The following is a 10,152-nucleotide window of genomic DNA, read 5'->3' on the forward strand; positions in this document are numbered from 1 at the left end:
ACCCAGATGTGCATAATTAAATAAAACATACATTTAAAAAACCCATCCACAAATTAAGATTTCAAATTCAATGACAACTATATGCTAAAAGCTTGGAAGTTTATGCATTAAAGTCTAAACTGATTGTGTACATATTTAAAAATTACAGTGGAAAATGTCAGTCAATGAATTCTCAAGCAATTTTGCAGTCTTCTGATAATGTGTAAATCTATATATCATGAATCATTGAATGAAAAGGTAACAAAGTAGAATGAATGAGTGAAATACAGATTGTTTTTTGATTCCTAGAAACTTCTAACAAATATTTGTAAATGATTCTTACAGCTGAAAAACTGTACATATGCACAAAAAAGTATAACTTTCAAATTTTAGTAAATACATTTCTACCGTGTATATTTTTGATATTTTTATTAAAATTTTCCAAAGAAGTGGAAACTAAAATACTATTTATATCATTATTGCTAGCAAAAGCTCTTATAATTAGATAATCTGTTTAATTTTTCACTCGTGTGAATAAGTTCAACATATATATACATTGAACATATATTATATATTACATATATATTATGTATTCTGTATAATGCGTATTATACATATTATATATTATGTACACACATATACATGTAACTAACATTTAATAAGCATAGAAAAGAGCCTATTCCAAGTAAACATTTTTAAATATTCAATATTACACATTATAGAAGAACCCAAAGAAGGGTTAAATACCATACAAAAATTTAACTTTTTTCTTCTAGATTATGTATGATGCTTCCCATAATGGTCTAGGAATCTGAGGGTTTTCCAGCTTTCAACACTCTTCAGCTGCCACAGCACCAAACGTGAAGATTTTCTTAGCTTACCATTTCCCAGAATCAGGATAAATGAGTGGACTGAAGGATAAACATTTGCAATAGCCTGACTAAGCAAAAAGACCAGTTCATCCTGTATCATCATCTCAGAATGGAAAACTTCTATGAGAAAGTAAACAACAGATAGTAAGAGGAAAGATATCACACTTTTCATAGCTCTTATATGGGCCTTGACATTGGGATCTCTCAATCCCGTTGCACTGTGCTTCATATTCTTGAGATGTTTCCACAGGGAGAAGATTAACAAGATAAAAAATTTCAGGGATATTGAGAAGGGTACAAAAGATCCTGTAGTGAATACAATCAATTTTGAAAAGATTTCCTTGTTACTCTGTTTAGAACTCAAAGTCATATTTCTTTCATAGGAATGTATCTGCATATTAATATACATGTTTACCATAATAATATTTAAAGGCAAGAATGCTAATGCTCCCAGCAGCATTACCAGAACCACCATTTCAACTCTATGCTTTAGATGAAGAAAGACAGAATTTAAAAAATTGGTTATCTTGAAAAGATAAAAGAGACTGAGGCTTGTGGCAAACCAGTTGCTAAAATAACTGGCACAAACCCCAACAATACTAATAGGTATAATCTCCATTCTGTTTATGTATGAAGATAGATGAAACTCCTTTGAAAAGCAACTCATCATTATTACCCAAATGAGACAAATTTTGGAGATCGCTAAAGCAGTCAAAATTTGATCAGCTGAGGAGATCTTTCATTTCTTGAGCCAGTCAATGCAGTTCACCGGTGTTATGAATCCATTTCCCAAAATACCAATTATAAGTTCTGTATATACTAAAATGATGAGGAAGCTATGCAAAGCTCTTACCATGCTGCAAAGAGAGAGCATTGATATCTAATTGTAATATTGACAATTTCTTGATTTACCACACTTAAATAGTATGCATACTTATTTCTTGGATGTGCAGTTAACTTATTTCTTTAAAAAAGTTGTAGGCTCGATATCAAGTCGAAAATCACTAAGATGAGCTAATCCATGGGAACATAGCTCTCTTTACAAAAATCATTTTCTCCCAGATAGTCAGCCGCACTCTAAGCCAGGTACTGTACATTCTCAATGTAAAAGGAAATTTCTCATGCTTGATGGTGAAAGAAAAACTGAATTCTCATTTGCTAACATGCAAATAAAGTCATATTCTCTTTCGTTATTTTGCATGCTTGCTTTATATAATCGCTACACAGTTTGTTCACCAGTTTCGGTTGTTAGGTTGTTATCTATAACATTAAAAAATGTCAATGCCTAGACCTCTAACTTACAGTAAATATCTACATTACTATGAGTTTGGTGAGCACTAAAATTGTTACCTCTGAGGTGCAATAAAGGAAGACAAAGGGACATTTCCATAGTTTATTCAAAGCATTCAATTTTCTCAAATGAAGCCAGCAAAGCCATAATTCCTGAATGCTAGATGCTGATACTTTATATTTATTTATCAATGGACTATTTGCAAATGCCCAAACACAAACACCTCTCAGAACAACCTTATAGGATTATTATCCAGAAATGACTTCTTTGAGACAATAAGAAAATGAGGCTCAGAAAATCCAAAATCATCTGGATTCAAAACCTCTTGCTTTCCTCCCTAATAATTCAGACTTTCATTCCTTCATTAATATTTATTAAGCTTCTCTTAATGTTAAAAATCATATTATAAACCAAGATATTCTTAAAACATGACTACTCTTAATATTATTTAATATTTAATTGAAAATATTCAGCAAACTTTGGGAACCATTTAAAAGGCTTGTGAGAAGTGATTGAACTCTATCTAACAAAGCAGTCTCTCAGGTAAAGCTAGATATGGGCACTATTGAGAGGCTCATCTGCAGGGTATGAAGTGTCCTCATTTAGTGGCTCTCCATCACTCTGTCAGTCAAGACCTTTGGGTTTTATTCAGCTTGTTCTTACATCTTCCCAGAAATATCTGCTCTCTGATTGTTAAATCAAACTCCAATGTAAGTAAGTAAGTAAGGTTTCCTAAACAAGATAGTAGAGTAAAATCATAATACACATTCTTATTTCTTAAAAAAATTTTTTAAGAAATATTGCAGCAGTACACCAAAATCAACAGTCTCATAAAGTTGTCGATACTACCCTCCAAGTTAGAAGAATCCAAATTGGGGAGTTAAACAGGCAAATATGAGGAATTTTAAGGAAAATCTTTCAAGGGTAGAAGCCCCAACACACCACCTGGGCAGAGGTAAGATGAGCATTTTAGGCTTGGCATCTTCCAGGATGTTGAGCTGAATTTGAGGAACACATCGACTCCCACAAAAGTGTAAACAAAGACAAGATAATGGAATGGGCTCTGAAACTAAACTGTCAGGGGCCTTTAGAAGATGAAACAACACCTAGGTCCCAGAAAAGGTAGACCCCACCCCAAAGGAGCTCTCTGCTACTACTCTGCTATCCCTCCACCCCACACACATGCATGAATGCACATATGCACATGTGTGTGCATAAACGCATACGCACACACTTGCTGAATTCTGCATTCAAAAGGCACCCTTGTGAAAAGACAAACCCGTTTCATATAAGGTACATAGGGCAACAAGGAGAATGCCTATGCATCATATCACAATAAACAGAAGATCTGGGATCCAACAGACAGAAGAAGAATGAGAAGTGAAGAGATTGGATTCTTCTAAAGTTGCAAACAAGAGGTTTCTATGAATGGATATTTTTGTGTAGCTTTCTTCCTGAACTGTTTTTTTTTTTAATACAAATTGAGCTATAATGAGATAGAAATAAGCTCTACATACTTAAAGTGTACAATTTGATGAATATTACATATTTATATATCTGTGGAACAATCATCTTAATCAAGAAAACAAACATATATTACACCCAAAAGTTTCCTCACACTCCTGTGTAATTCCTCCTTCCTACCCCACCCCATCTTTTTCTGTACCCCCCATCACCACTACCATTCCTAGGCAACCACTTTTCCCTACTCTAGATTAGTTTCCATATTCTAGAATGTCACATAAAAGGAATTTACATCATAAATATCCATCTGGCATCTTTCATTAAGCATAATTATGGCAAGATTCATTAATGTTGTATATATCAAGAGTTCATTCTTTTTTATTACTGAGTAGTACTCTATTGTATGAAAAACACCAAAATTTATTTATCCATTCACTCCTTGATGGATATGTAGATTGGTGAGAATATAAAATGGTAAAACTACTTTGAAGCAGAGATACATAAGTTTCTTAAAAAGTTAAACATATACCTACTATATGATCTAGACATCTCATTCCTTGTTAACCAAGAGAAATGAAAGCATATGCCCATGCAAAAACTTGACATCAATGTTCATAGTAACTTTATTTTTAGTACCTTCTAAATTTTAACTGGAATAAGAAATCATTGAGTAAAGAATCTTGTCTCTAAGGAAGCATTTTATAACGTAGTAACTACTAATGAATAAAAATTAACTTCACTGAACTTTAAATATAATTTGTCTTTTAAAATGAGAAAATTCAAATAAAAATGAAAAGTTATTCAGAGAAACTTTTGCTTAGGAACTTCCATTTCTGTGCAAAATAATTGGAATAATTTGGATCAGAATTACCCTCTGTCTGAAAATGAAAAAAATCAGACAAAATACATGAAACAACAGATCTCAAGAAACTAAACATCAGGCAATAAAGGACAATGATCCCTGAGAGATGGGAAACAAATGAGGTGAGCCTTATGATTGCTCCCAATGATGGCTTTGAGAAAATTTTCAGGTCATAGTGCAGGGACGGAAACCTAGCTAGAACCCAGTGAACTTCCCAAGTTTAAGAGACAAAGCTGAGAATCCAGGAGACCAAGCCTGCTAGAATTTGCAGCATGAAGTACCAAGAAGAAAAGAGAATTCCAGAGATCTATGGAGGATCTTTATAAATTATTCAGCGGAGAACTAATAGACACATGCTTATGAGAAAATTACTCAAGGCTGGGAAAGAACCATTCAAGAGGATTAGAGGAAATAGTAACCAGACACACAAAGGGTGCAGAAGAGTGCCTGTTGCCACCAGTAAGACTGGATGCTATAGACAAAATGCTTGTGTCCCCTCAAACTCATATGTTAAATTTTCACTTGCAATGAGATGGTATTGGATGTGGAGCCTTTGGGAGGTGATTAGGTTATGACTGTGGATCCTTCATGAATGGGATTTATGCCATCATAAAAGAGACCCCAAAAACCTCCCTTGCCCCATCTGCCATGTGAGAACACAACTAGATGGCTATCTGTGAACCAGAAACTGGGCTATCATCAGATACCAAATCTGCCAGCTCCTTGAGATTGGACTTCCAAGCCTCCAGAATTATGAGAAATAAATTTCTGTTGTTTATAAGCTATGCAGTCCATGAAGTTTTTTGTTGTTATTATTGCTATAGCAGTCTAAATGGAATAAAACTCTGGAAAATCTCATATTTCATGGGACTCTGGGAAGAATACATAGAAGTTTAGCTTTGATTGTGGAGAAAAACTGACTCTCAATTAATACTATTCTAGTCTTGCCTAACAAATCTTCACCAAAAGGTTAAACTAATCCTAAGTAATTTAACTGCATTCCAGAACAAAGTTTATGAATATCTATAAGAATACATAATTATTCAGCATTCAACAAGGCAAAACTCATGGTCTGCAATGAATTAAACCCAAAGATTATCAGGTGCAAAGAAACCAAAAAATGTGACCCGAAATTAGAAAAATCAAACAAAGTTAATCTAGAACTGGCATAGGTATCAGAATTAACAGACGAGGACTTTAAAACAGTTATTATAATAACTGTATTCCAGGTATCCAGAAAGTTAAGAGATAAAGAGGACTAAGACCCAAATTGAACTTCTAGGGATTAAAACTACAATATCTAAGACAAAAAATACACTGGGTGGGATTAACACTAGATTAGACAGTGCAGAAGAAAACATTAGTGAACTTGAAAATATAGAAATATAAACTATCCAAAGTGAAACGAGAAGGTAAAAGAATTTAGAAAAAATAAAAAGCATCATTGAACTTTGGAGAAGTTCAAGTGTCCTAATAGATATGTAATTAGTGTGGCCCAAAAGTCTGGTCTGAGTAGAAGAAATGATGGCCAAAACTTTCCCCAATACAATGAAAACTATAAACCTAAGAAATTACATGCCAAATATAAGAAACAAACAAAAACTACACCAAAACACATCATAATCAAATGTCTCAAAAGTAGTTTTAGAAAGAAAATATTAAACAACCACAAAAAGAAAAGATGCTATGTTCAAAGGAACAAATAAGGATGATAAAATATTTCTCTTCAGAAATAACATAAGCAAGAATCTACTGTAGTGACATCTTTAAAATACTGAGAGAAAAAAAAAAAATCTCTCAACCTACAATACCCAGACTAAATATTTTTCAAAACTGAAGGAGAAATAAATAATTGAGGAATAAAAAGCAAAAAGAATTTACACCAGCAGACCTACACTCAAGAAATCTTAAAAGACATCCTCCAGGCGAACAGAATCTGATACCAGATGGAAATAAGAATCTACACAAAGGCATAAACAGCATCAGACATAGTAACTACATGGACAAATATATAAAAATTTTCTCCTTTTATTTACATTTTTAAAAAAGATAATTGTTTTAAAATAATAACATGCAGTTTTAATAGATGCAAAAGTAAAATATAACATATTTTCTAGAATAGAGAAGCTAATAATAATGACACTTTTGAAATAAAATATGATAAAGAGGAAAAGTATGCATAGTTTAATAAATTCTTCTAAATTGTACACTGGTGTTAACACCATCCAGGTTAAAAATTTTAAAATGAAGCTCACTGCATGCTCCTTTCTGATCTCTCCACCTGTTTTACTCACAAGCAAAACCCATCATCCTTTGTGGAAATAATTTCTATAACTTTCTTTATTGTTTTACAACCTAAATATGATTTCTAGATATTATAGTTTAGTTTTGCCTACAACTAAATTTTAGGAAACTAAAACCACTTATGTGAGGATTTTGTTCATTTATTTGTTTTTTATTGAGATAAGAGTTCTAGTTCCTTTTATTTAAAATTATGTTTATGTAATCGGGCACCCTGAACGTGCCCGATCTTGTCTGACCTCGGAAGCTAAGCAGGGTCGGGCCTGGTTAGTACTTAGATGAGAGATCACCTCAGAATACCAGGTGTTGTAGGCATAAAAAAAAAAAAAGTTCAGGTGTAAAATTATGTTTATGTAAAACACATATCCCCATGGTAAAATATAATTAAATTTAATCTTCTTTATCTGTACCATCAAGTCAGTATTATTTATTGTTCACTCATACACAAAATTTGTTTTTGTTGTTGAATAGTATTCAACTTGGTGAATTTACTACATTTGATTGATCTATTCTACAGTCGATGAAATATACTCATAATAACGTTGTTATGAATATTCTTATACATGTATCCTGATGAACATAAGCACCATTTTTTAAATCTTCATTAAAAGTATTTCATAATTTCAAGATTATTCAAGATATTTATTCCTGATGGCTCTTCATAAAAATTCAGTATGCCAGTTTAACCACATTATTCAGTAAATTATTTCCAAACTGGAGGTTAGTATCTGACATGTTATTAAAGATGAGCTTTATCAATGAGGTATCTTAATATACATGAGAATATCAACAGGTTGGAAGTATGTAATAGTGGTACCAAATAAAAAGATAACTTTCCCAGCTTAGTAAAGAAATCTCACATAAATATGAATATATTTGAATTTCATATTTAAAATGTTTATTTTAATATCTCCAAATAAATGAATCTGAATAAAAATAGGGCTGAAAAAGCAAATTAAGTCACACCAAAGAAAAAACCTTCAAGCTGTAAAAATTTCTCTAGGAAAGTAAGTCTTAAATAAATCTTCGCTTTTGAATTTATATGTTTTTCCTAATAAAAATTTTTATCATTAAAAAACGTAACTTCAGTAACCACAGATCATGACAATGATTGATTATTTTTCATGTTTTTTCCTTTTTCATCTTTCTTATACAACTTGAATATCCTAAGCTTTTTACCTATTTGTGTTAAATTTAATCTTTCTTATCTGTACCATCAAGTCAGTATTATTTATTGTCACACATACCCAAAATTTACAAGAACTCATCATTTGTTTTCTGGCAGAAAACATAATGCCCACTTATTTCCTTTCTTTCAGTCAGTACTTCAGCTGCCATAGAAACGACAGAAAGACCTGTCTTAGCTTCTTGTTTCCCCAAATCAGGATAAATGAGTGGCCTGAAGCATACAGGATTCCAAAAATCTGGCAAAACATGAGAACTGGTTCATATTTCAGAGTATTTATGTTCAAAGCTGAGAAGATTAGAGTCAGGAAGTAAATGGCAAATAGCAAGAGAAAGGAGATCACAGTTTGAATGGCTCTTATGTGGACCTCGGTCCTGGGATCTTGGGATCCTTTGCCACTAAGCCGCATCTTCTTGAGATGTTTCCACAGGGAAAAAATTAGCAGCAGAGAAGACGTCAGGGACATAGAAAAGGATACAAAGTTTGCAAATGTAAATACAGTCATATACGATAGGTGCACGATGTCCCTCGATTTGGTATTCCAGGTGATGCTTCCTTCACATTCATTCATCCACATTTTTCTATCTATACTTACCAATACAAGATGAAAAACCAGGAAGACCAAAGTCCCGAACAGTATCGTGAGAATCACTCTTTTAACTCTCCACTTTAAGTGAAGAAATATAAGGCTGGAGAAATTGGCTATCTTGAGCAAATAAAGTATGCTGAGGCTAGTCGTAAGCCAGACACAAAAATAGTTGCTTACTGTCCAGATCACATTAAAAATAATTCTTGCTTCTGAACTACATAAAGCTGGATAAAACACAGGGGCATACCTATCTATCTATTACTATTGTCCAGAGCAAACCCATTCTGGAGACCACCAGCGCAGTGAGAATTCCATCAGCTGACAAGATCTTTTGTCTCTTGACCCAGTCAATGAGGTTCACCAGTGCTATGAAGCCATTGGCAAAATTTCCTAGAGCAAATTCTGTCATTAGTAGGATGGGGAAAATAATCAGTAGTAAACTTATCATGTCTAAGGGGGAAAAAATTCCAAACCTGCGGGGAAAAAAACCCAAACCTCATATCACGCTGGTGATTCTTTAATATCCTAAAGTTCCACCTGCACCTGATTTTTAAATGTGTGGCAAAGTTCTTGTTTTTTTTAAATTCTGAGCTCAATGTCAAGTAAGAAAACACCAAGGTATAATAATGGGTGAGTTCAAAGCTGTCTTTTTTAAAAACATTTTTATGTGAATAATTTAAATGAATCCTTTTCACACACTATGTGTCCTTGGCAGAGGCTGGAATATTTCATAGCTGATGTTGAAATGAGAGTTGAATTCTCATTTGCTAACGTGCAAAAATAGACAAATTCTCTTTCACTGTTTTGCAATTTTTTGCCTTGTCTCACCTCTACATAATTTGAATTCATCAAGTTGAGATGTTAGCTGGTAAAATTTTAGAATCTAATACATAGAACATGCAGCAAATGTCTAAATTGGTAGATGGATCTTAGTCATCTAGTGATGACAATAATGGCTCATTACTGTTGAGGATTTATTTTAACAAAAATATTAGATCCACACAGAAAAACTTAAAATAACTTATCTATATGTTTTGTAAGTTTCTCCTTTCAAAAACTTTCCAGTTTCCCTAAGACACCTCAGGAAGGCTAATATGCCCTAAAACTGGTTGCTGATAACTAGTATTTATAAATAGCTTTATTGTTTACCAGCTTAAAAACATACATACACACATGCACTCACGCGTACACACACTCCACCTATATATGTGGTCTACATTTCATTTGGTCTCCTCAAAAAAATGATTTTGATTGTAATTGCATCGGGCACAAGGATTTGGATACAATTGCTATCTTAGGAAACTGATTCTATCTACTCAAGAACATGGCATATATTGACATTTATTCAGATCTTCTATGTTCTTCAATACAATTTAATAAACTTTTCAGTAAAATATATCTGAGACTTATTCCCAGGCATTTTATAGTTTTTGTTGTTGCTGTGAAAAAAGTTCAGTTTCAAATATCACATCCTGATTTGTTATTACTGGTGAATAGATATACATTAATGCCTTATTTGGCAATTTCGCTAAATTTATTTATTTTATTAGATAAATTTATTACTATTTCTTTGTAGATTAATTTGGATTATCCACACGTAGACCTGCT

The 10,152-nt window shown here is 32.8% G+C and overlaps 1 pseudogene; it reads right to left on the minus strand.

Moving 5' to 3' along the window:
* Positions 1 to 8,088: 8,088 nt before the first annotated feature.
* LOC102883364 lies at positions 8,089 to 8,992 on the minus strand (annotated as a pseudogene).
* Between the last annotated feature and the right edge of the window lie 1,160 nt (positions 8,993 to 10,152).

The sequence above is a fragment of the Pteropus alecto genome, unplaced genomic scaffold, assembly GCF_000325575.1.
Source record: "Pteropus alecto unplaced genomic scaffold, ASM32557v1 scaffold1432, whole genome shotgun sequence".
Classification (NCBI taxonomy): Eukaryota; Metazoa; Chordata; class Mammalia; order Chiroptera; family Pteropodidae; genus Pteropus; species Pteropus alecto.